Source organism: Mustelus asterias, chromosome 13 (genome assembly GCF_964213995.1).
Source record: "Mustelus asterias chromosome 13, sMusAst1.hap1.1, whole genome shotgun sequence".
Taxonomy (NCBI): domain Eukaryota; kingdom Metazoa; phylum Chordata; class Chondrichthyes; order Carcharhiniformes; family Triakidae; genus Mustelus; species Mustelus asterias.
The window spans coordinates 107,988,928-108,012,495 of record NC_135813.1 but is presented as its reverse complement, the minus strand read 5'-3'; the positions used below and the strand labels follow the sequence as shown (position 1 = coordinate 108,012,495).

Sequence of the window (23,568 nt, the reverse complement as noted above, 5' to 3'; positions counted from 1 at the left end):
TGTTTTGTGGGTAATGTGTGGTGTGTGTTATTTTTTTCTCTCTCTTCTCTCTAGCAAATAGCTGGGGGATTTCGCCCGGGTTCTCTGTCACACAATCGTTAACTTCCGAGTGCTTTGAATGGTTGGCCGATTTTTTTTTGTGTGGGGCTTGTTTAAAGGTTGGTTGCTAACTGGAGCCAATCAGACGGGAGCTTGTATGAGGCTTGTGGGTTTTTTTCGAAGCTGGATTGAAAGCTCCTTAAGGAGAGGCGAGGCTCAGACTGGGCTTTGTGTGTCTCTCCACTGCAGCAGCTACAGGAGCAAGAGCAAGGACGGCTCTCTTCCCTCCCTCTCTCTCCTTTTGTTACCAAATGGAAAGATTTCTCTTCACAGTCTCAAAGCACAGTGGGTTTTCTACATTTTGCCTTTTCAGAAAACATTAAAAAAATGGACCTGATTTTAGATTCCTTTGACCACACTGGAAGGACTGCTGACGAATTCGGATGCACTTACCTCGCAGTGCTAAAAGCCTGAAGATTATTATTATTATTTTGGGGGTATTATTATTTTTCTTTCGGAATGCATCTTTTAGAGTCGAAACTAGGTCACGGCACACCCGCGCTGTCTGCAGTTACATTGACATGAAGTCTAAAGAAAATGAAGCAAAAAAATATTTTTTTCAATCCCTCATGTGCTCTTTCATGCAGCTTCTAAAAGCGGATTTTAAAATGGATTGTTTGAGAGCAGTGTTTTTCAATTTGAAGATTCATTTGTCTGATTTTTTTATATAGGTGCGTTTTGCACTTTAGAAGATTGTACGCCAAAATCACAATTAGGTTGTTTACAGTACCAAGTATCTGCCTTTATGGTTATTTGCCTTAACTCGTTAAGACTTCCAAAATGTACATAATGGATAGAGGGCTTCCTAATTTTACTGCAGTAGTTAGGCGTTGTCCTTAATTGGAAGTGTTGATCCCTACTAGAATTGTTCCTTTCAATTAATGTGTTCGAACCCTTTAGTATAGCCGTCCATTACAGTGATTCTGAAACTGAAGATAATTGAGAAATCTATTAAAAGCAATGTCCAATTTACTAATTTTTTGGGTTCGGATCTTTTATTTCGTTTAAAAGCTAAGTAATTGCGTAGGTTTCACTTCAGAAGGAAAAATCCTTAAGATTCGGGTTCGAATCAGAAATATTTTTCTTTGTGATTGGATCTGCAAGAGGAAATCGCCAAACTTCGTATTTCAAAGTGGGCCTTGCTTTCCCCCTCCAAATTAACATTGTCTCCTTACCCAGGACTGCACTTTCTTGTATGGCATACACGCTCTTTCAACTTGCAGATGTATTAGGAAAAAAATATCTTTGAGCTTCGTCTCAAAATATATCATTGGTAGGTAGTGCGCCGACAACTGCCGCAAGTGACATTATTTTAAACCTGGATTAAAACGAAGGTCTGTACCACTTTTATTCTATAAACCGAATCCGGCGAAGTACCGTGTTTGGAGTGACATACTGTGAATAATGCAAATTTTCACTGGTTTAAAATAAATGTGGAGCTCTCAGTGCTCCCATTGAATCATTCTTCACTGTTTGCGATCTTTAAATTTACATTACGTTCCTCGTTTTATGCACAACATTTTAAAAATAAAGGTAGGTGCATTTAATTCACATTTTTTATTTTTTTTAAATGCTGGGAACGTCTCGCCTACAAATTCTTGGTGTGACTTTTTACGTCTTTATTTTATATACTCATTCGTTAATTTTGTAAAGGTTAAAATTAGCTGCTAAGTACTGAAATTATTTTAGAGGGAAATTGGGGCTGAATCCGATTTCTGAAACTAAGATATTCTTCCTAATATAATTGCTCGCTGTTGTGTGTTGCCATTACACTGAGAGATACAAGTCATGGCAGACTGATGCAAGAAAACGATTACTCTTGTTGCTGTATATTTAGTGTCTCTGTTGTTGAGAACTGTGGGCGGTTATGGGCTCTTGAAATAGTTTCGGATTGCACAAATAGCCCTAAGGCGCAGTGTGTTTTTGTTCTGTCGAGAGGGAGATAGATATTCTGTAGTGTACAAGGAAATCTCTGCTCGAAACAAAATGGAGCTGGTGGACTGGTATCATTGAGGCCTTTAGAGTGAATACGAGCAGAACAAACTGCTGAATAATCGCAGGCCGCAGTCAGGATGCGATCAGTGAAACGTGTTTCTGTTTCAAAGAGAAGGGAGGTCGCCATCAGTGAAAGTAAAAGCTCAGAAGCGCTCGCCCCAAAATATTCACCAGGGTTTTAAAAAAAAAACCTGCAGATGTTGTTGGTTGTGGGAGAAGTGAATTTTTTTTGTGTATCACGAGTCGAAATGACTCATCGAAATGAATGTTTTTCACCGTGTGAAGGGCACTGCAATGAGGCCATTGTTCTGTCAGTCGCCCCCCCTGGTGTAATGGCCAGGGCAGCTCCAACAATTGGACGGTAATTTCACTGCTCCACCTCCAGCAACACCGTCCAAAGTTCATTACTGAGCCAACACTGTGTGGCCCAGTGTCCCAGAAGCTAAAGTACATCATGATGTGCATTGTGTAATTGTGTCTCTCTCGCCCAGTCAATTCCAGAAAGCATTTCGAGGAGTTTAGGCAGTTAGAACATAGAACAGGCCCTTCGGCCCCACAGTGTTGTGCCGAACATGACACCAAAGTAAACTAATCCCTTCTGCCTGCCCTTGGTCCATATGCCTCTATTCCTTGCATATTCATGTGCTTATCTAAAAGTCCCTTAAGCGCCCCCATCGTATCTGCTTGTACCACCACCCCTGGCAGTGCGTCTGAAATAAAAGTTACCAATGTGGGAATAAAGTTTATTTATTATTGTCACAAGTAGGCTTGTATCAGCCTACTGAAGTGTGGCCTGCAATGAAGTTGCTGTGAAAATCCCCTAGTCGGCACACTCCGGTGCCTGTTTGGGTACCCTGAGGGAGAATTTGGTATGGCCAATGTGAATTCAGCAATTGTGAAAGATTAATGCTCGTCATAGGACACTCAGCCACTGGAACAGGACAGCTCCTGGTGTTCCAAACACTAACTGTGTGGATCTCTGCAACCAAATAAGTTGGGGGGTTTTTGAGCTGGCGATTGGTTTGCAACCCTTTATAATTCTGCTAGCCCCGTGCAACAGGCCAAGAATCCACCCAGAGACTCTGGCAGTTATTCACATGACATTAGGCAGTAAGTGTTGATAGGTTTGTTGAGACTGATTTCCAAATGTCCACATGGTTTTTCTTTAGCTCAGGGCATTGGATGATAATATCAGTTGCTTCATCCTCCTTGGTGAGATCACTGTTTGAAATCATTAGGATAATCCCAAAGAACGTTTTTTTGGCAGAAGTCACATTGACAATTTCCTGAGTCCTGCATTTTTTTTTGATCAGCAAAATCCAGGTGACACAGCCCCCACCCGCCCCCCAAAGGTCCTGCTCCTTGCAACAAGGCAGGAAAATGAAAATATCAAAGAAAAGTGAGAGCGGAGTGAGCGAAACAGAAATGCAGAAGAAAACGAGTGAAAGTGAATGATAGTGAGAAACTGAAGTCTGCATTGCATGTGTTTGTGAGAGACAGAAAGAGGTGAAAGGAGTGGGGATTTTTTTTACAAACTTGAGCACAGTATGGGTTGTTAGTGGGGCTTGACAAATAGATTTTGGTCAGCCTAGCCCACAAAAGGATTTGAGCACCACGTGAGATAGTTGGGTTCAAATTTATTTATCAGGATTGATAATTGGCTTCAGCCAATATTGCAGAAAGAGCACTTATTGTGTGGTTGGGGAATGCATTGGAGTGGACCTCCAGTGTCACTCCCAGCATTATGTTGGTGCTTGACCTTTTACCCTCTTTCATCCCCATCCCAGGGATGCTGAGGGCACTGATGTCCCAGCCGAGATCAGTTTACTCAGTATTATAATATAATTGTCATGATGGATACGTGTCACTGTTGGGTCTTCTGTGAAGTATTCTGTTAGTATGAACAAAGAATAATACAGCACAGGAACAGGCCCTTCGGCCCTCCAAGCCTGCGCCGCTCATGTGCCCAACTAGACCATTCGTTTGTATCCCTCTATTCCCAGTCTGTTCATGTGGCTATCTAGATAAGTCTTAAACAATCCCAGCGTGCCCGCCTCAATCACCTTGCTTGAGAGTGCATTCCAGGCCCCCACCACCCTCTAAAATACGTCCCCCTAACATCTGTGTTGAACCTTGCCTCCCTCACTTTGAACCTGTGACCCCTTGTGTTCGTCACCTCCGACCTGGGAAAAAGCTTCCCACTGTTCACACTATAGTAAGAAGTTTAACAACACCAGGTTAAAGTCCAACAGGTTTATTTGGTAGCAAAAGCCACACAAGCTTTCGAGGCTCTAAGCCCCTTCTTCAGGTGAGTGGGAATTCTGTTCACAAACAGAACTTATAAAGACACAGACTCAATTTACATGAATAATGGTTGGAATGCGAATACTTACAACTAATCCAGTCTTTAAGAAACAAAACAATGGGAGTGGAGAGAGCATCAAGACATAGAACATAGAACATTACAGCACAGAACAGGCCCTTCGGCCCACGATGTTGTGCCGACCTTCATCTGAAACCAAGATCAAGCTATCCCACTCCCTACCATCCTGGTGTGCTCCATGTGCCTATCCAATAACCGCTTAAATGTTCCTAAAGTGTCTGACTCCACTATCACTGCAGGCAGTCCATTCCACACCCCAACCACTCTCTGCGTGAAGAACCTACCTCTGATATCCTTCCTATATCTCCCACCATGAACCCTATAGTTATGCCCCCTTGTAATAGCTCCATCCACCCGAGGAAATAGTCTTTGAACGTTCACTCGATCTATCCCCTTCATCATTTTATAAACCTCTATTAAGTCTCCCCTCAATCTCCTCCGCTCCAGAGAGAATAGCCCCAGCTCCCTCAACCTTTCCTCATAAGACCGACACTCCAAACCAGGCAGCATCCTGGTAAATCTCCTCTGCACTCTTTCCAGCGCTTCCACATCCTTCTTATAGTGAGGTGACCAGAACTGCACGCAATATTCCAAATGCGGTCTCACCAAGGTCCTCTACAGTTGCAGCATAACCCCACGGCTCTTAAACTCCAACCCCCTGTTAATAAAAGCTAACACACTATATGCCTTCTTCACAGCTCTATCCACTTGAGTGGCAACCTTTAGAGATCTGTGGATATGGACCCCAAGATCTCTCTGTTCCTCCACAGTCTTCAGAACCCTACCTTTGACCCTGTAATCCACATTTAAATTAGTCCTACCAAAATGAATCACCTCACATTTATCAGGGTTAAACTCCATTTGCCATTTTTCAGCCCAGCTTTGCATCCTATCTATGTCTCTTTGCAGCCTACAACAGCCCTCCACCTCATCCACTACTCCACCAATCTTGGTGTCATCAGCAAATTTACTGATCCACCCTTCAGCCCCCTCCTCTAAGTCATTAATAAAAATCACAAAGAGCAGAGGACCAAGCACCGATCCCTGCGGCACTCCGCTAGCAACCTGCCTCCAGTCCGAAAATTTTCCATCCACCACCACCCTCTGTCTTCGATCAGATAGCCAGTTACCTATCCAATCGGCCAACTTTCCCTCTATCCCACACCTCCTTACTTTCATCATAAGCCGACCATGGGGGACCTTATCAAACGTCTTGCTAAAATCCATGTATATGACATCAACCGCCCTACCTTCATCAACACACCTAGTTACCTCCTCAAAAAATTCTATCAAATTTGTGAGGCACGATTTGCCCTTCACAAATCCGTGCTGACTATCCCGGATTAATCCGCATCTTTCTAAATGGTCGTAAATCCCATCCCTAAGGACCTTTTCCATCAATTTACCAACCACCGAAGTCAGACTAACCGGTCTATAATTACCAGGGTCATTTCTATTCCCTTTCTTAAACAGAGGAACAACATTCGCCACTCTCCAGTCCTCTGGCACCATCCCCGTGGACAGCGAGGACCCAAAGATCAAAGCCAAAGGCTCTGCAATCTCATCCCTCGCCTCCCAAAGAATCCTAGGATACATTTCATCAGGCCCAGGGGACTTATCGACCTTCAGTTTATTCAAAACTGCCAGGACATCCTCCCTCCGAACATCTATTTCCTCCAGCCTATTAGCCTGTAACACCTTCTCTTCCTGAAAAACATGGCCCCTCTCCTTGGTGAACACTGAAGAAAAGTATTCATTCATCACCTCGCCTATCTCTACTGATTCCATACACAAGTTCCCACCACTGTCCTTGACCGGCCCTAACCTCACCCTGGTCATTCTTTTATTCCTCACATAAGAGTAAAAAGCCTTGGGGTTTTCCTTGATCCGACCCGCCAAGGACTTCTCATGTCCCCTCCTAGCTCTCCTCAGCCCCTTTTTCAGCTCATTCCTTGCTAACTTGTAACCCTCAATCGAGCCATCTGAACCTTGTTTCCTCATCCCTACATAAGCTTCCCTCTTCCTTTTCACAAGACATTCCACCTCTTTTGTGAACCACGGTTCCCTCACTCGGCCATTTCCTCCCTGCCTGACAGGGACATACCTATCAAGGACACCAGTTTCTGCTCAGCGACTCTGCGCTGTCGTGTGTCGCGAAGGCCGCCTTGGAGAACGCTGACCCGAATATCAGAGGCCGAATGCCCGTGACCGCTGAAGTGCTCCCCAACAGGTAGAGAACAGTCTTACCTGGTGATTGTCGAGCGGTGTTCATTCATCCATTGTCGCAGCGTCTGCATAGTTTCCCCAATGTTTCGCTGAGCAGAAACTGATAGCCATGTTCCGCGCACACGCGGATGGCCTCAACCGGGATATTGGGTTCATGTCACACTATTTGTAACTCCCACAGTTGCGTGGACCTGCAGAGTTTCACTGGCTGTCTTGTCTGGAGACAATACACATCTTTTTAGCCTGTCTTGATGCTCTCTCTACTCCCATTGTTTTGTTTCTTAAAGACTGGATTAGTTGTAAGTATTCGCATTCCAACCATTATTCATGTAAATTGAGTCTGTGTCTTTATAAGTTCTGTTTGTGAACAGAATTCCCACTCACCTGAAGAAGGGGCTTAGAGCCTCGAAAGCTTGTGTGGCTTTTGCTACCAAATAAACCTGTTGGACTTTAACCTGGTGTTGTTAAACTTCTTACTGTGTTTACCCCAGTCCAACGCCGGCATCTCCACATCATGACACTCTATCTATGCCCTTCATAATTTTATACATCTCTATGAGGTTGCCCCTCATCTTCTGTCTTTCCAGGGAGAACAACCCCAGTTTACCCAATCTCCTCATAGCTAAGACCCTCCATACCAGACAACATCCTGGTAAACCTTTTCTGTACTCTCTCCAAAGCCTCCACCTCCTTCTGGTAGCGTGGCGATCAGAACTGGACGCAGTATTCCAAATGTGGCCTAACCATCGTTCTATACAGCCGCAACATCATATGCCAACTTTTATATTCTATGTCCTGTCCAATAAAGACAAGCATTCCATATGCCTTCACCACCCTCTCCACCTGTGCTGCCACCTTTAAGGATCTGTGGACTTGTACAGCCAGGTCCCTCTGTGTGTCTATACTCCTGATGGTTCTGCCATTTATTGTATAGCTCCCCCTTACATTAGATCTACCGAAATGCATCACTTCGCATTTATCTGGATTAAATTCCATCTGCCATTTCTCCGCCCAATGTTCCAGCCTCTCCATATCCTGCTGTATTCTCTGACAATGTTCATCACTACCCGCAGCTCCAGCAAACTTCGTGTCGTCCGCAAACTTACTGATCACACCAACTACATCTTCCTCCAAATCATTTATATATATCACAAACAGCAGAGGTCCCAGTACAGAGCCCTGCGGAACTCCACTAGTCATGATGTGGAGATGCCGGCGTTGGACTGGGGTAAGCACAGTAAGAAGTCTCACAACACCAGGTCAAAGTCCAACAGGTTTATTTGGTAGCAAATACCATAAGCTTTCGGGCGGCACGGTAGCACAGTGGTTAGCACTGCTGCTTCACAGCTCCAGGGACCTGGGTTCGATTCCTGGCTTGGGTCACTGACTGTGTGGAGTTTGCACATTCTCCTCGTGTCTGCGTGCATTTCCTCCGGGTGCTCCGGTTTCCTCCCACTGTCCAAAGATGTGCAGGTTAGGTTGATTGGCCATGCTAAAATTGCCCCTTCAAGTCCTGAGATGTCTAGGTTAGAGGGATTAGTGGGTGGGATATGGGGATAGGGCCTGGGTGGGATTGTGGTCGGTGCAGACTCGATGGGTCGAAGGGCCTCTTTCTGCACTGTAGGGTATCTATCTATCTTTCGGAGCAATGCTCCTTCGTCAGATGGAGTGGTCTCTGTTCTCAAACAGGGCACAGACACACAAATCAAATTACAGAATACTGATTAGAATGCAAATCTCTACAGCCAGCCAGGTCTTAAATGTACAGACAATGTGGGTGGAGGGAGCATTCAACACAGGTTAAAGAGATGTGTATTGTCTCCAGACAGTACAGCTTGTGAAATTGTGCAAGTCCAGGAGGCAAGCTGTGGGGGTTACTGATAATGTGACATAAATCCAACATCCCGGTTTAGACCGTCCTCATGTGTACGGAACTTGGCTATCAGTTTCTGCTCAGTGACTCTGCGCTGAACATTGTCTACCTGATACACTGCAGGAAAGGATGTCCCGAGGCATGGTGCATTGGGGAAACCATGCAGACGCTACGACAATGGATGAATGAACACCGCTCGACAATCACCAGGCAAGACTGTTCTCTTCCTGTGGGGGAGCACTTCAGCAGTCACGGGCATTCAGCCTTGGATCTTCAGGTAAGCGTTCTCCAAGGCGGCCTTCACGACACACGACAGCGCAGAGTCGCTGAGCAGAAACTGATAGCCAAGTTCCGCACACATGAGGACGGTCTAAACCGGGATGTTGGATTTATGTCACATTATCAGTAACCCCCCACAGCTTGCCTCCTGGACTTGCACAATTTCACAAGCTGTACTGTCTGGAGACAATACACATCTCTTTAACCTGTGTTGAATGCTCCCTCCACCCACATTGTCTGTACATTTAAGACCTGGCTGGCTGTAGAGATTTGCATTCTAATCAGTATTCTGTAATTTGATTTCTGTGTCTGTGCCGTTTGAGAACAGAGACCACTCCATCTGACGAAGGAGCATTGCTCCGAAAGCTTATGGTATTTGCTACCAAATAAACCTGTTGGACTTTAACCTGGTGTTGTGAAACTTCTTACTGAACTCCACTAGTCACAGACCTCCAACCGGAAAAGGACCCCTCCACTGCTCCCCTCTGTCTTCTATGGCTAAGACAGTTCTCCACCCATCTCGCTAGCTCACCTTTTATCCCGTGAGATTTAACCTTTTGCACCAGGCTGTCATGAGGGACCTTGTCAAACGCTTTACTAAAATCCATATAGACGACACCCACAGCCCTTCCCTCGTCAAATCGTTTTTGTCACCTCCTCAAAAAACTCAACCAAATTTGTGAGGCATGACCTCCCTTGTACAAAGCCATGCTGTCCATCGCTAATGAGATTATTCAGTTCTAAATGCACATATATCCTATCTCTAAGAATCTTCTCCAACAATTTCCCTACCACGGACGTCAAGCTCACCGGCCTATAATTATCTGGGTTATCCTTGCTACCCTTCTTAAATAACGGGACCACATTTGCTATCCTCCAATCCTCTGGGACCTCACCTGTGTCCAGCGAAGAGACAAAGATTTCTGTTAGAGGCCCAGCAATTTCATCTCTTGCCTCCCTGAGGAGTCTAGGATAGATGCCATCTGGCCCTGGAGATTTGTCTGTCTTGATGCTTCCTAAAAAACCTAACACTTCCTCCCTTGTAATTGAGATTTTTTCTAACGGGTCAACTCTCTAAGACACTACCAGTCAACATGTCCCTCTCCTTTGTGAATACTGATGCAAAGTATTCGTTTAGGATCTCTCCTACTTCCTTTGGTTCCTTTGGTTCTAAGCATAATTCCCTCCTTTGTCCCTGAGAGCATTCTGGCCAAGTTTGCCGATGATACAAAGATAGGTGGAGGGGCAGGTAGTATTGAGGAGGTGGGGAGGCTGCAGAAAGATTTAGACAGTTTAGGAGAGTGGTCCAAGAAGTGGCTGATGAAATTCAACGTGGGCAAGTGCGAGGTTGTACACTTTGGAAAAAAGAATAGAGGCATGGACTATTTTCTAAACGGTGACAAAATTCATAATGCTAAAGTGCAAAGGGACTTGGGAGTCCTAGTCCAGGATTCTCTAAAGGTAAACTTGCAGGTTGAGTCCGTAATTAAGAAAGCAAATGTAATGTTGTCATTTATCTCAAGAGGCTTGGAATACAAAAGCAGGGATGTACTTCTGAGGCTTTATAAAGCACTGGTTAGGCCCCATTTGGAGTACTGTGAGCAATTTTGGGCCCCACACCTCAGGAAGGACATACTGGCACTGGAGCGGGTCCAGCGGAGATTCACACGGATGATCCCAGGAATGGTAGGCCTGACATACGATGAACGTCTGAGGATCGTGGGATTATATTCATTGGAGTTTAGGAGGTTGAGGGGAGATCTGATAGAAACTTACAAGATAATGAACGGCTTAGATAGGATGGACGTAGGGAAGTTGTTTCCATTAACAGGGGAGACTAGGACGCGGGGGCACAGCCTTAGAATAAAAGGGAGTCACTTTAGAACAGAGATGAGGAGAAATTTCTTCAGCCAGAGAGTGGTGGGTCTGTGGAATTCATTGCCACAGAGGGCTGTGGAGGCCGAGACGTTGAGCGTCTTCAAGACAGAAATTGATAAATTCTTGATTTCTCGAGGAATTAAGGGCTATGGGGAGAGAGCGGGTAAATGGAGTTGAAATCAACCATGATTGAATGGTGGAGTGGACTCGATGGGCCGAATGGCCTTACTTCCGCTCCTATGTCTTATGGTCTTATGGTCTTAAGGTCCGATTCTTTCCCTAACAACCCTCTTGTTCCAAACGTATGTATAACATGCCTTGGGATTCTCCTTAATCCTGTCTGCCAAGGACATTTCGTGACCCCTTTTTGCCCTTCTAAGTCCCTGTTTGAGTTCTTTTCTACCTTCTCTCTATCCCTCCAGTGCTCCATCTGTTTTTAGCTGCTTGGACCTCATGTATGCCTCTTTTTTCTTTTTGATTAGACCCACAATTTCACTGGTTATCCACGGCTCTCGAATCCTATCCTTCCTCTTTACAGGCACATGCCTGTCCTGCAGTCCTATCAACTGCTCCTTAAAAGACTCCCACATGCCAGATGTGGATTTACCCTCGAACAGCCTCTCCCAATCAACAGCCGCCAAATCCTGCCTAATCCAGCTGTAGTTAGCCTTCCCCCAATTCAGCACCTTAACCATAGGACAACACTCATCTTTTTCCATTACTATCCTAAAGTTTACAGAATTGTGGTCACTATTTGCCACAGGTTCCCCCACTGAAACTTTGAGCTGATCTGGCTCATTCCCCAGTAGTAGGTCCAGTATAGCCCCCTCTCTAGTTGGACTGTCAACATATTGTTCCAAAGAACCTTCCTGTACGCAGTTTATAAATTCTTCCCCGTCCAGGCCCCCAGCCCTAAGCGATTTTCAGTCTATGTGAGGGAAATTAAAGTCTCCCACTACAACAACCCTATTTTTTCTGCACCTGTCCAGAATCTCCTTACATATCCGTTCCTCAACTTCCCGTGGGCTGTTGGGAGGCCTGTAGTATACCCCCAGCATAGTGACTGCGCCCTTCCTGTTTCTGAGCTCCACCCACAGTGACTCGTTACCTGACCCTTCCATATTGTCCACCCTCTGTACCGCTGTAATATGCTCCCTAACCAGCATTGCTACTCCCCCACCACTCCTAGCCCCTCCTCTGTCTCGCCTAAAACACTTATACCCCGGAATATTCAGCTGCCAGTCCTGTCCTTTTAACCAAGTCTCCGTCACTGCAACCACATCCAAGTTCCGTGCAAGCATTAAGGCTCTAAGCTCGTCTGTCTTGCCCGTGACGCTCCTTGCATTGAAGCAGATGCACTCCAGGCCCACTGAGGTCATCCTCCCCCAGAATGCTCTTCCTCTTAGATAGCCTTGTCTTGGCCCCAACCTCGTCCCCAGCCTCTATGCTTATTGACCTATTGTTCTGATCCCCACCCCCCTGCCACATTAGTTTAAACCCACCCGAACCACACTAGCAAAACTCCCAGCTAGGTTATTCGTGCCCCTCCAGTTTAGGTGTAACCCGTCCTCCTTGTACAGGTGCCATCCTCTCTTGAAGACTTCCCAGTGATACACAAATTTGAAACCCTACCTCCTGCACCAGTCCTTTAGCCACGCGTTCAGCTGTGCAGTCTCCCTGTTCCTAGCCTCACGAGCACGTGGCACTGGGAGTAGTCCAGAAATCGCTACCCTAGAGGCCCTGCTTTTTAGCCTACTACCCAACTCCCTGAATTGCTCTCTCAGGACCTCCCTGCTCTTTCTGCCTACGTCATTTGCACCAATGTGGACAATGACGTCTGTCTGGTACCTGTCCCTTTTAGGATGCTTCCTACCCGCTCAGAGACATCCAGGGCCCCGGCACCAGGGAGGCAGACTACCATCCTGGAGTCTCGTTCGCGCCCACAGAACCGCCTGTCTGTGCCTCTAACTGTTGCACCCCCACTACTATTGCTCTCATAGTTCCCCTCTTTCCCTTCTGAGCCATAGAGCCCGATTCCGTGCCAGTGACCCGGTCACCATGGCTTACCCCTGGAGGGTCATCTCTCCCCTCTCCCCCCCCCCCCCCCCCCCCCACAGTATCCAAAACGGTATACTTATTTTGGAGGGGGACAACCACAGGGGATCCCATCACTGACTGCTCTCTCCCCTCCTCTCTCCTGTCTGTCACCCATCCCTTACTGTTAATTGGGATAACCACCGGGGTACTCTCTGGTACGTGACCTTTACCCTTCCCAACCGTGACCCACGTGTCTTCCTCCCGTGGCCCTGGTGTGACGACCTGCCTGTAACTTCTCTCTATTAACCTCTCATTTTCCCTGACTAGACTAAGGTCATCAAGCCGCAGCTCCAGTTCCCTAACGCGGTCTCTCAGGAGCTGCAGATTGACACACCTGGCGCAGATATGGACTTCCGGGAGGCTAGGCGACTCCATGAACTCCCACATCCGACACCGACAGCAACAAACTGGCCTCCCACTCATAATTACCCCTTTCTTTAAATTAATGGAAGAACAAAGAACAGAACCTACCCTGCCTCTGCCTGTTTCCTCCTAAGCCCTTCAGCTCTCACTCTGCTCCCTGCTCACTCCGCTGCCCGCTACAACGCTGCCGCTGAATAGTGCAGCCTGCTTTTACACCTCCCGCGCACTTATTGAAAAAAAAACTACACAATCCCTTCCCAGGTCACCCCGCACCCGACCTACTTCCCTTTTTCCCTTACACTCTGAAAAAAGAAACCCCGCGAAAAAGTAAGTAAATACAGTGATTCCCATCCCTTTTTACTTTAAACACCAATCGCTCCTCTCTTTTGAATCACATTTGAATGGTATGGCATCACACTCCACACCAAATTCTCAAATCTTTGGCCAAATTTTCCCAGGTTTCAGAATGTATGTAACATTTTCTATCATTGAAATATATAAATAAACATTGTTATTGAAACACTTCCCCTGGCGTGGTCTCCTTTTACTTATCAGCCAGTGGTGAATACAGCTTTAGGAAGCTGTTCATCTGACATGCAGACAACATGGTCAGCTCGTGGGTCGTACAACCATGGCTTTAGTGTTTATGTTGGCAACTTCAGTGTTTACTTAGCCCAGTGAGTTATTTTTAATTAGATCAAATATATGCAGGTGGTAGAATATTTTCAAATGCTCATGATAGGATGTGCACATTTTGCAGACTTGAGGTTGTCGTAATTATAAATGCTACATTCTTGAAAATTTGTCTTCAGTTTCAGTCTGTTAGTTTCAAAAGTAATGACGTGTGTTCCACATTGGCCCTCTTGATGTAGCTGTTAATTTATTTGTGTAATTGTATTTTGAAATTGAGCATGCTGCTTGGATATATATTCCACAGTATTTGGCTTTCCCTTATTGGATCCATTGCAGATTCTAATCTGTGCATAAATGTGTTGGTTTTAAACTGACCTAACACTGAACTCCAAGTGAAGTGCAAATATACTTTAGATAATCTTCCAAACAAGTTAGTATTGTACAGCCAATCATCATTAAAAGTTCATAAAAGATCTTAACTTTTAGTTTCTATCTGCTCCAGTTGTAAATGATGGTGGCTGTTGGAATTTATATAGATTTTCCTGATACAACTTGCTATGTCATCTAGCAAGCAACAAAAAAGGGTTGCGATCACTTGCAATCCTGCTTCACACTAAAGACCATGCAGACGCTACGACAACGGATGAATGATGAAGGGGATAGATAGAGTGAACGTTCAAAGACTATTTCCTCGGGTGGATGGAGCTATTACAAGGGGGCATAACTATAGGGTTCGTGGTGGGAGATATAGGAAGGATATCAGAGGTAGGTTCTTTACGCAGAGAGTGGTTGGGGTGTGGAATGGACTGCCTGCAGTGATAGTGGAGTCAGACACTTTAGGAACATTTAAGCGGTTATTGGATAGGCACATGGAGCACACCAGGATGATAGGGAGTGGGATAGCTTGATCTTGGTTTCAGATAAAGCTCGGCACAACATCGTGGGCCGAAGGGCCTGTTTTGTGCTGTACTGTTCTATATTCTAACACCGCTCTACAATCACCAGGCAAGAGTGTTCTCTTCCAGTTGGGGAACACTTCAGCGGTCACAGGCATTCAGCCTCTGATCTTCGGGTAAGCGTTCTCCAAGGCGGCCTTCACGACACACGACAACGCAGAGTCGCTGAGCAGAGACTGATAGCCACGGTCCGCACACATGAGGACGGCCTCAACCGGGATCTTGGGTTCATGTCACACTATCTGTAACCCCCACAACTTGCCTGGGCTTGCAAAATCTCACTAGCTGTCCTGTCTGGAGACAATACACATCTCTTTAATCTGTGCTTAACGCTCTCTCCACTCACATTGTCTGTACCTTTGAGACTTGATTACCTGTAAAGACTCGCATTCCAACCATTATTTTGTAAATTGAGTTTGTGTCTTTATATGCCCTGTTTGTGAACAGAACTCCCACTTACCTGATGAAGGGGCAGCGCTCCGAAAGCTTGTGGCTTTTGCTGCCAAATAAACCTGTTGGACTTTAACCTGGTGTTGTGAGACTTCTTACTGTGTTTACCCCAGTCCAACTCCGGTATCTTCACATCACACTATTGAAACATCCATTATGTATGGTGGTTTATCTGACTGTTAATGATCCATAATTTCCCTCCTCTTAAAAGTGCCCAAGCTAAGGTATAATTCTATGGGAATGGACAGGCTCTGGTTAAAAAAAAATTCATTAAGTTTATTTATTAGTGTCACAAGTAGTCTTACATTAACACTGCAATGAAAATCCCCCAGTCGCTATACTTCAGTGCCTGTTCAGGTACACTGAGGGAGAATTTAGCACAGCCAATGCACCTAACCCGTACATCTTTCGAACTGTGAGGAAACCAGAGCACCCGGAGAAAACCACATAGATATGGGGAGAATGTGCAAACTCCTCACCGACAGTAATCCAAGCCGGGAATCAATCCCAGGTTCCTGGTGCTGTGAGGCAGCAGTGCTAACCACTATGCCACAATGATATATAGGATTTGGATAAAAAATAGAAGAAGAACTAAGAGAAGTGTGTGAATTCAATATTAAATCAATTCCTGCTTTGTGCTGAGTTAGCTGTAGCTAAGATTGGCTTATGATCATAGACCAGAAAAGGGCAAAATGTGTTAATTCCTCTATTTCAGGTTATGACCCAGGGAAATATCAAGTCTATGTGCAAAATAAAGCTCTGCTTTGATGTTTTCCACAGTTCAATAGCCTGCCTGATGTCTAGGCCCTTACATGAAGAATACCACTTGGGCAAGGTACTGGATGTTTACAACTATGAAGCTAATTATCAGCAAGCAGAATAATGGAGGAAGGAAACAGATTCAAACAGAGAAGAGGTTAATGTAAGTTGTATAAGTAAAATATAGGTGGTCGGTAAGTTATATGAACACTTTAAAAAATTAAGATGTAATTGTAATTAAACATCAACCACCTGTGTCCTGCATAAGTGAAGATAATTCTGTGATTTAATCCAAGATATATTTCATTATTTCATTTAGAAGAGGTGGTGACCCAGTGGTATTGTCGCTGAACTAGTAATCTGGGGACCCAGGTTCAAATCCCACTAAGGTAGATGCTAAAATAAAAATCTGGAATTCAAAGTCAAATGGTGACCATGAAACCACTGTTGATTGTCGTTAAAAACCCATCTGGTTCACGAATGTCCTTTAGGAAAGGAAATCTGCCACCTTTACCTGGTCTGGCCTACATGTAACTCCAGATGCATAGCAATGTGGTTGATTCGATGTCCTCTGAAATGACCGAGTATGTTACTCAGTTCAAGGACAATTAGGGATGGGCAATAAATGCAGGCCCAGCCAGTGGTGCTCATTGCCCATGGATTAATTTTTTAAAAATTGGTGCATTCTACTATAAATTTGGCAAAGTCTTATCATGGGAATCTAAAAATAATAAAATACACCACCTTTAAATGGGTACTGAATTAAATCTGCTGCCCTGGTCCAGTCGTCCTCAGCTTTATCTGAAGACTACACTTGGTCTTCATTTCCTGTGTGCAATGCCATTGGACATAAGCTGATATGTTTAATTTGTTTGGGCTTCCAATCGGGTGCAATTCAGACAGTGAGATATGGCTTTAATATTCAAATTTATTTTCATATAGTCTTTTAAAGCAGTTCCAAATTCTCTAGTACGCAGCCAGGTCTGTTCCAATGATGCTTTGTTGGGTTTGAAAGCTGAGAAAAAAGCAAGCGAAATGACCTCATCCAAAATTAAATGCTTTTTACACAGGTGATTCCTCCCCATCCAATATTATTTATTGTAATTAGGAAATTCTTATTCCAACGGCTTCTGAGAACATTGGCTCCAACACATGGAATTTGGTACTCCTCCGAGACTGTTACTGAAAATTGTAACCCAGGATTGTACAATGGAAATAAGCTTGCTGACATTGCACAACTCATCATAGAACCATGGAAAATTACAGCTCAGAAACAGGCCTTTTGGCCCTTCTTGTCTGTGCCAAACCATTTAATGCCTAGTCCCACTGACCTGCACTTGGACCATATCCCTCCACACCCCTCTCATCCATGAACCCGTCCAAGTTTTTCTTAAATGTTAAAAGTGACCCCGCATTTACCACTTTATCCGGCAGCTCATTCCACACTCCCACCACTCTCTGCGTGAAGAAGCCCCCCCTAATATTCCCTTTAAACTTTTCTCCTTTCACCCTTAACCCATGCCCTCTGGTTTTTTTCTCCCCTAGCCTCAGCGGAAAAAGTCTGCTTGCATTCACTCTATCTATACCCATCAAAATCTTATCAGTCCTGTGATTCAACTAAAAATTCATAAGTTTAAGTTTTAGTGTCACAGTAGGCTTACATTAACACTGTAATGAAGTTACTGTGAAAATCCCCTAGTCACCACATTTCAGTGCCTGCTCGGGTACACGGAGGGAGAATTTAGCATGGCCAATTGCACCTAACTAGCACTTTTTTTGGACTGTGGGAGGAAACTGGAGCACCCAGAGGAAACCCACGCAGACATGTGGAGAACATGCAGACTCCACACAGACAGTGACCCAAGTTGAATTGAACCTGGATCCCTGGCTCTGTGAGACAGCAGTGCTAAACACCATGTCACCATGCCGCCCATAAAAGGCAAGGTTCCACCGAGATTTGAACTCGGATCACTGGATTCAGGGTCCAGAGTGCTCACCGTTACACCACAGAACCCAGATGCAGCAACATGGACCAATCCCACATATCACCCCTCCAGTGCCTCTTCAAACACTGGTAATCAAATAAGTTTCTTTTCTAAAAAAAAGGCTGACCAAAGGAGCCATGAATACAAAGAAACAGAGAGTTAGAGTTTAAAACAGAGCTGTGTCTGAAGAACATTGGGAGAGGGAATAGAAGAAGGCAAGTGACATGGATTTAATGGTCAGATGCGTAGCAAATGGCATTTCCATTGACCTTGAAGAAAATTACACACAGCCATCTAGCAATCGCTGCGACAGAAATTTCTTCCTTCCGAGTGGCAGTTTGAATCTGGTGCCACGCAGCCGCAGTGAAGCCTGAAAGCAGATAGGTGACAAACCAATCAAACAGCAAATCAGGAAGGAAAAACACTTAAAATCCTTCACTTTTTAATTCATATTTTCAGATGGCAAAATAAATGCATAGCTGCATTAAGATAAAAGGTAAAATAAAGACAAGAAAAAATATTTTTGTAAATATGTGACCAAGGTTCAGAAATTACTTCACAAATATTAAATTATCTTTTTTGAGCTGGTCAGGGTGTTTTGAGGTATTGATGAAGTTAGTGCTACATCTCATTAAACACAGTATAACTTTTTCAATGGTCCCAAGGTGCATCACAGGAGTATTATAAAACAAAATTTGACACTGAGGGCAAGATTTTCCGGCCGCACTCGCCCCAAGATCGGAAAATCCCGGTCCATGGCCTGCCTGCTATGATTCCCGAGGCGGGCAGGATGTGAAAATTCTGCCCTGAGTCACATAAGGAGACAGTAAGTCAGATGGCCAAAAGATTGATCAAAAATGGAGGTTTAATGACTGTCTTAAAGGAGGAAAGGTAATGCGAGGGAATTCCAGAGCGTAGGGCCTTTACTGCTGAAGGTAGTGTTTTCTCAGGTTTGTACCAATACTGGAGTGATTGAAAAATGTGCAGCTGAGGAACTGAGTGTACAGCTGTGAGTTTCGTGAGTGGGGAGTTCGGATGAGGAGGGGCAGGATGTGTTCCTTTCCTTTTGCTTTTCCCTCTGTAGGATTTCATAGAATCCCTACAATACAGAAGGAGGCCATTTGGTCCATCGAGTCTGTACCGACCACAATCCCACCCAAACCCTATTCCCGTAACCCAATACATCTACCCTGCTAATCGCCCTGACACGAGGATCAATTTTAGCATAGCCAATCAACCTAACCCGCACATCTTTGGATTTTGGGAGGAAACCAGAGCACCCAGAGGAAACCCATGCAGACCCCGGGAGAATGTGCAAACTCCACACAGTGACTTGGTTCTCTACTACAGAAAAAGAAGCTAGCTGTTTTGAGAGTATCTGATAAGTGGTTAAGGTCTGTTCCAGTCCTAAAATTTAAAAAAGTACAGGAATTTGTGGAAAGATAAATGAAATACACACAAGACAAAAAAAATGATTAAATAGTTAATTAACACATCACCTGTCCTACCATTCTTGTATGTGTCGTGCTGCGGCATGTGGGAGATCCTGGATCTCAGTGTGATCCAGGGCGAACATGTCTGCAGTAAGTGTCTGTGGCTTGTGAGAAGCTTTGGCTCAGAGCTATTGATCTGGAGGCTGAGCTGCTGACACTGTGAAACATCAGGGAGGGGGAGAAGTTACCTGGAAGCTTTATACCAGGAGATGGTCTCACCCCTTAGGACAGGGCCTTCTGATTTGGAAGGCAGCCTGGAACAGGAGGGTGTGACTGCAGCTGAGGCAGATAAGGGGATCCAGAGGGCAGGAGAGTCTGCCTGTACAACCATTCAACACTTCTGATGTTCTTTCAGCTTGTTTCAGTGAGAGTGGGGGCTGCAGCGTGGAGGAGCTGACTGACCATGGCACTGTGGCACAAGAAGCCATTCAAATAGGGGGAGCAAAAAGGAATGTAGTGGTAGTATGAGACAGTACAATGAGAGATGGACACTGATCTCGGCAGCAAAGGGCATGAGTACAGGCAGCTGTGTTGCCAACCCGGTGCCAGCGTTCAGGACATGTGCTTAGGGCTGGAGAGAGATTTGTAGTGGGACGGGGAGGATCTAGCAGGTACCAACAATATAGGCAAGACAGGGAAGGAGGTTCTGCATCGGCAGTGTGAAGAACTAGACCAAATTAAGAAGCAGAACCTCAATGGTAATCTCTGGATTATTACCTGAGTCATGTGCAAATTGGTTTTGGACGAATAAAATTAGAGAAATGAATGCACGGCTCAAAGACTGGCTTGTTGGGCATTGGCATCAGTACTGGGGAAAGTGGGGGCTGTACCACTGGAATAGTCTACACCTGAAGTGTGTGGGACTGGCGTTCCAGTGAGCTGCATAATTAGGAAAGTAGAGAGGATTTTAAACAAAATAGTGGGGACAAGAGATCAGATTTGGGAAGATGTGTGAAACCAAAGAGCAGAGACAATGCAAGAGAGAAATGGAAAATGATAGATTGTTACAGGAAGAGACCGAGAGTACAAATCTGAGAGTAAATCAGAAAATAGGGCTAGACATTACAAAAATGATAATAGAACAAAACTAAAGGCCCTGTAGCTGAGTGCATGCATCATTTGTGAGGAAAAGAAAAGAGATAGCACAAATAGGAATAACTAAGTACAATCTGATAGCCTTAACAGAGACATGGCTACAGGATGACATAGATTGTGAACTGAATTTGGCAGGAAGGACAGAAAGCTAGGAAAAGGCAAAGAGGTTATTAATTATGATATTAGCACATTAGAAAGGGATAACAAAAGTTCAGGAAACTTTGATGTAGTAGCGGTTTGAGTTGAGATGAGAAATGATAAAGGCAAAAAGTAATTTGTGGGAATGGTGTACAGCCCCTTAACTGCAACTACATGGTGGGACAGAATATTAAGGAAGAGATAATGGAGGCTTATCCGAAAGGTACAGCAATTATCATGGAGAATTTTATTTACATTGCTATGACCGGTTGCCGGGCAAGATCCCTGATGCACTATCAATCAAGCAAAGACTAGTTTGTATGCAAGAACAAATAGGTTTGTATGCAAGAACAAATAGGCTTTTATTAGATGGAGTTTAATGCGGAGAAGTGTGAGGTAATTCACTTTGGTAGGAATAACAGATGTGTTGAGTATAGGGCTAACGGGAGGACTTTGAATAGTGTGGAGGAGCAGAGGGATCTAGGTGTATGTGTGCATAGATCCCTGAAAGTTGGGAATCAAGTAGATAAGGTTGTTAAGAAGGCATATGGTGTCTTGGCGTTTATTGGTAGGGGGATTGAATTTAGGAGTCGTAGCGTTATGTTGCAACTGTACACAACTCTGGTGCGGCCGCACTTGGAGTACTGTGTGCAGTTCTGGTCCCCACATTGCAGGAAGGATGTGGAGGCTTTGGAGAGGGTGCAGAGGAGGTTTACCAGGATGTTGCCTGGTATGGAGGGGAGATCCTATGAGGAGAGGCTGAGGGATTTGGGATTGTTTTCGCTGGAAAGGCGGCGGCTAAGAGGGGATCTTATTGAAACATATAAGATGATTAGAGGTTTAGATAGGGTGGATAGTGATAGCCTTTTTCCTCTGATGGAGAAATCCAGCACGAGGGGGCATGGCTTTAAATTGAGGGGGGGTAGTTATAGAACCGATGTCAGGGGTAGGTTCTTTACCCAGAGGGTGGTGAGGGATTGGAATGCCCTGCCAGCATCAGTAGTAAATGCGCCTAGTTTGGGGGCGTTTAAGAGATCCGTAGATAGGTTCATGGACGAAAAGAAATTGGTTTAGGTTGGAGGGTCACAGTTTTTTTTTTAACTGGTCGGTGCAACATCGTGGGCCGAAGGGCCTGTTCTGCGCTGTAATGTTCTATGTTCTATGTTCTATGTTCTAAAAGACTTTGAGCACACCCATGCCGATGAACTGGTCCAGAGACTGAGGCAGGGGGGTGGGGAGCAGTCACCTTTATACCTGGACCAGGGGGGGAGGAGTCCCAGGTAGGGCTGGCAGGGGCATGTCCAGGCATGTCACACGCACAGGTAATAAGCTAACAGTGGTTTACCACATTCCCCCAATTTGTTTTGATTCCAGGTGAGGAAGTGTTATATATTTAAGTAGCTGCATGATTGCTTTAAGAGCCAGTCACATGATTTGATGGTGATGTCATTCAGGTGTTATGTAGGCTGCTGTTATAGTTTCAGTTTATACTGCTCCTAAAATAAATCTTGTTGTTAGTTTGAATCTATATGTGAAAACCACATCTTTTTCTTTTTGTGTAAAACTCACAACCCCAAACATAGGACATTACAAAGAAAACATTGGCGATGAGTTGGGAGTTTGTTTAGTTGAGAACATCAAGAAATGATCCTATGTAGAAGAAAACAACATTGTGAGTCTTCACACTTTGAATATTAAAGCTGGGGAGAAGCAGCAACAGGATTAAAGATTGAAGACTATGTAAGAGAAAATGCCCTCTATTGTCAATCAGTGTGTGGCAATCACCTCATTAAGAGAATTGCCAGCAAAACCTCTAACATTGATTGTGTCATAAATAGAAACAGCTGCAACACTTTGAGGGTTGAGCTCCTTGTATGCCTGCAGCTCGAATGCAGAGGCCTACAATTAAACAGTTTGAACCTGAAGACAAGTGTGAAGTAATTCTTCCACTACAACCATTTATCATGAGTAACATCTGTGTGGTTTTTAAACAGGGTGTCTTTCTGACCAGCAAAGAGTGAGACTCCAGGCAATATTTGGGATATTTAAAAAGAAGGGATGCTCTCTGCTGTACAGCTGGGGCTGTTTGAAAAAAAAACGTCAAGTCAACAGACTTCATGGTAATAGGGGAGTACTGGGGAGATAGTTAAAACAATATAGTGAACAGTCTCGAGTCACTCGCGCCTCCAAGATAAATGGCAGGGCAATTAGGATCCATGGGGCCTTTCAATGAAGAAAATGAATCATGGAGTTCCTATTTAGAGCTGTTTCTGCTCTTTGTACAGGTGAATAAAATTGCAAACCAGTTTCTTGTACCAGCTTTTCTCAGTACAATAGGAAGTAAAGCCTTCAATTTTCTCCAGAGCTTGGTTCATCCAGCAAAGCCAGGGACCAAAACTTATGATGACTCGACAAAGATCCTTGCAGAGCATTATTCTCAAAAGCCACTGATCATCGCAGAATGGTTCAGGTTCCATTAAATTAATCAAGTGGAAGGTGAAAGCATTGCTCAGTTCATGGGAACCTTAAAATGATTGGCACAGCATTGAGAATTTGATGAGTTACCTAAAGGTATTTTTTGTGATCATCTCGTTTGTGGTCTCCAAAATGAGGCTATCCAAAGAAGGTTGGTTACTGAACAGACTTTGACTTTAAAGGCAACAGTAGAAATCACAATGCTGGTGGAATTGGCTGCTATAGACTTCAATTTGGTGCAGGAATGATGATCTACAAGTTAGGAACTGCCCAGAAGAAGTCAAAACAGCAACAAGCATGTCACAGATGTGCCAAAATGGCCCATTGTGTGAGCAAATGCTGGAGGAAGGATAGTCAATGGAAGAATTGTGGCAAAATGGGTCATACTGCA

General features: G+C 44.6%; 1 long non-coding RNA gene and 1 other non-coding gene across 2 annotated transcripts; one reads left to right on the top strand and one right to left on the bottom strand.

Annotated features, from left to right (window-relative positions):
• Nucleotides 1–132: 132 nt before the first annotated feature.
• LOC144503016 (uncharacterized) lies at nt 133–22,624 on the top strand. Its single transcript, XR_013499412.1, has 3 exons — nt 133–1,632; nt 16,013–16,154; nt 22,286–22,624. It is a non-coding gene; the product is annotated as an uncharacterized LOC144503016 (long non-coding RNA).
• trnaq-cug (transfer RNA glutamine (anticodon CUG)) lies at nt 17,934–18,005 on the bottom strand. Its single transcript has one exon. It is a non-coding gene; the product is annotated as a tRNA-Gln (tRNA).
• Nucleotides 22,625–23,568: the final 944 nt, after the last annotated feature.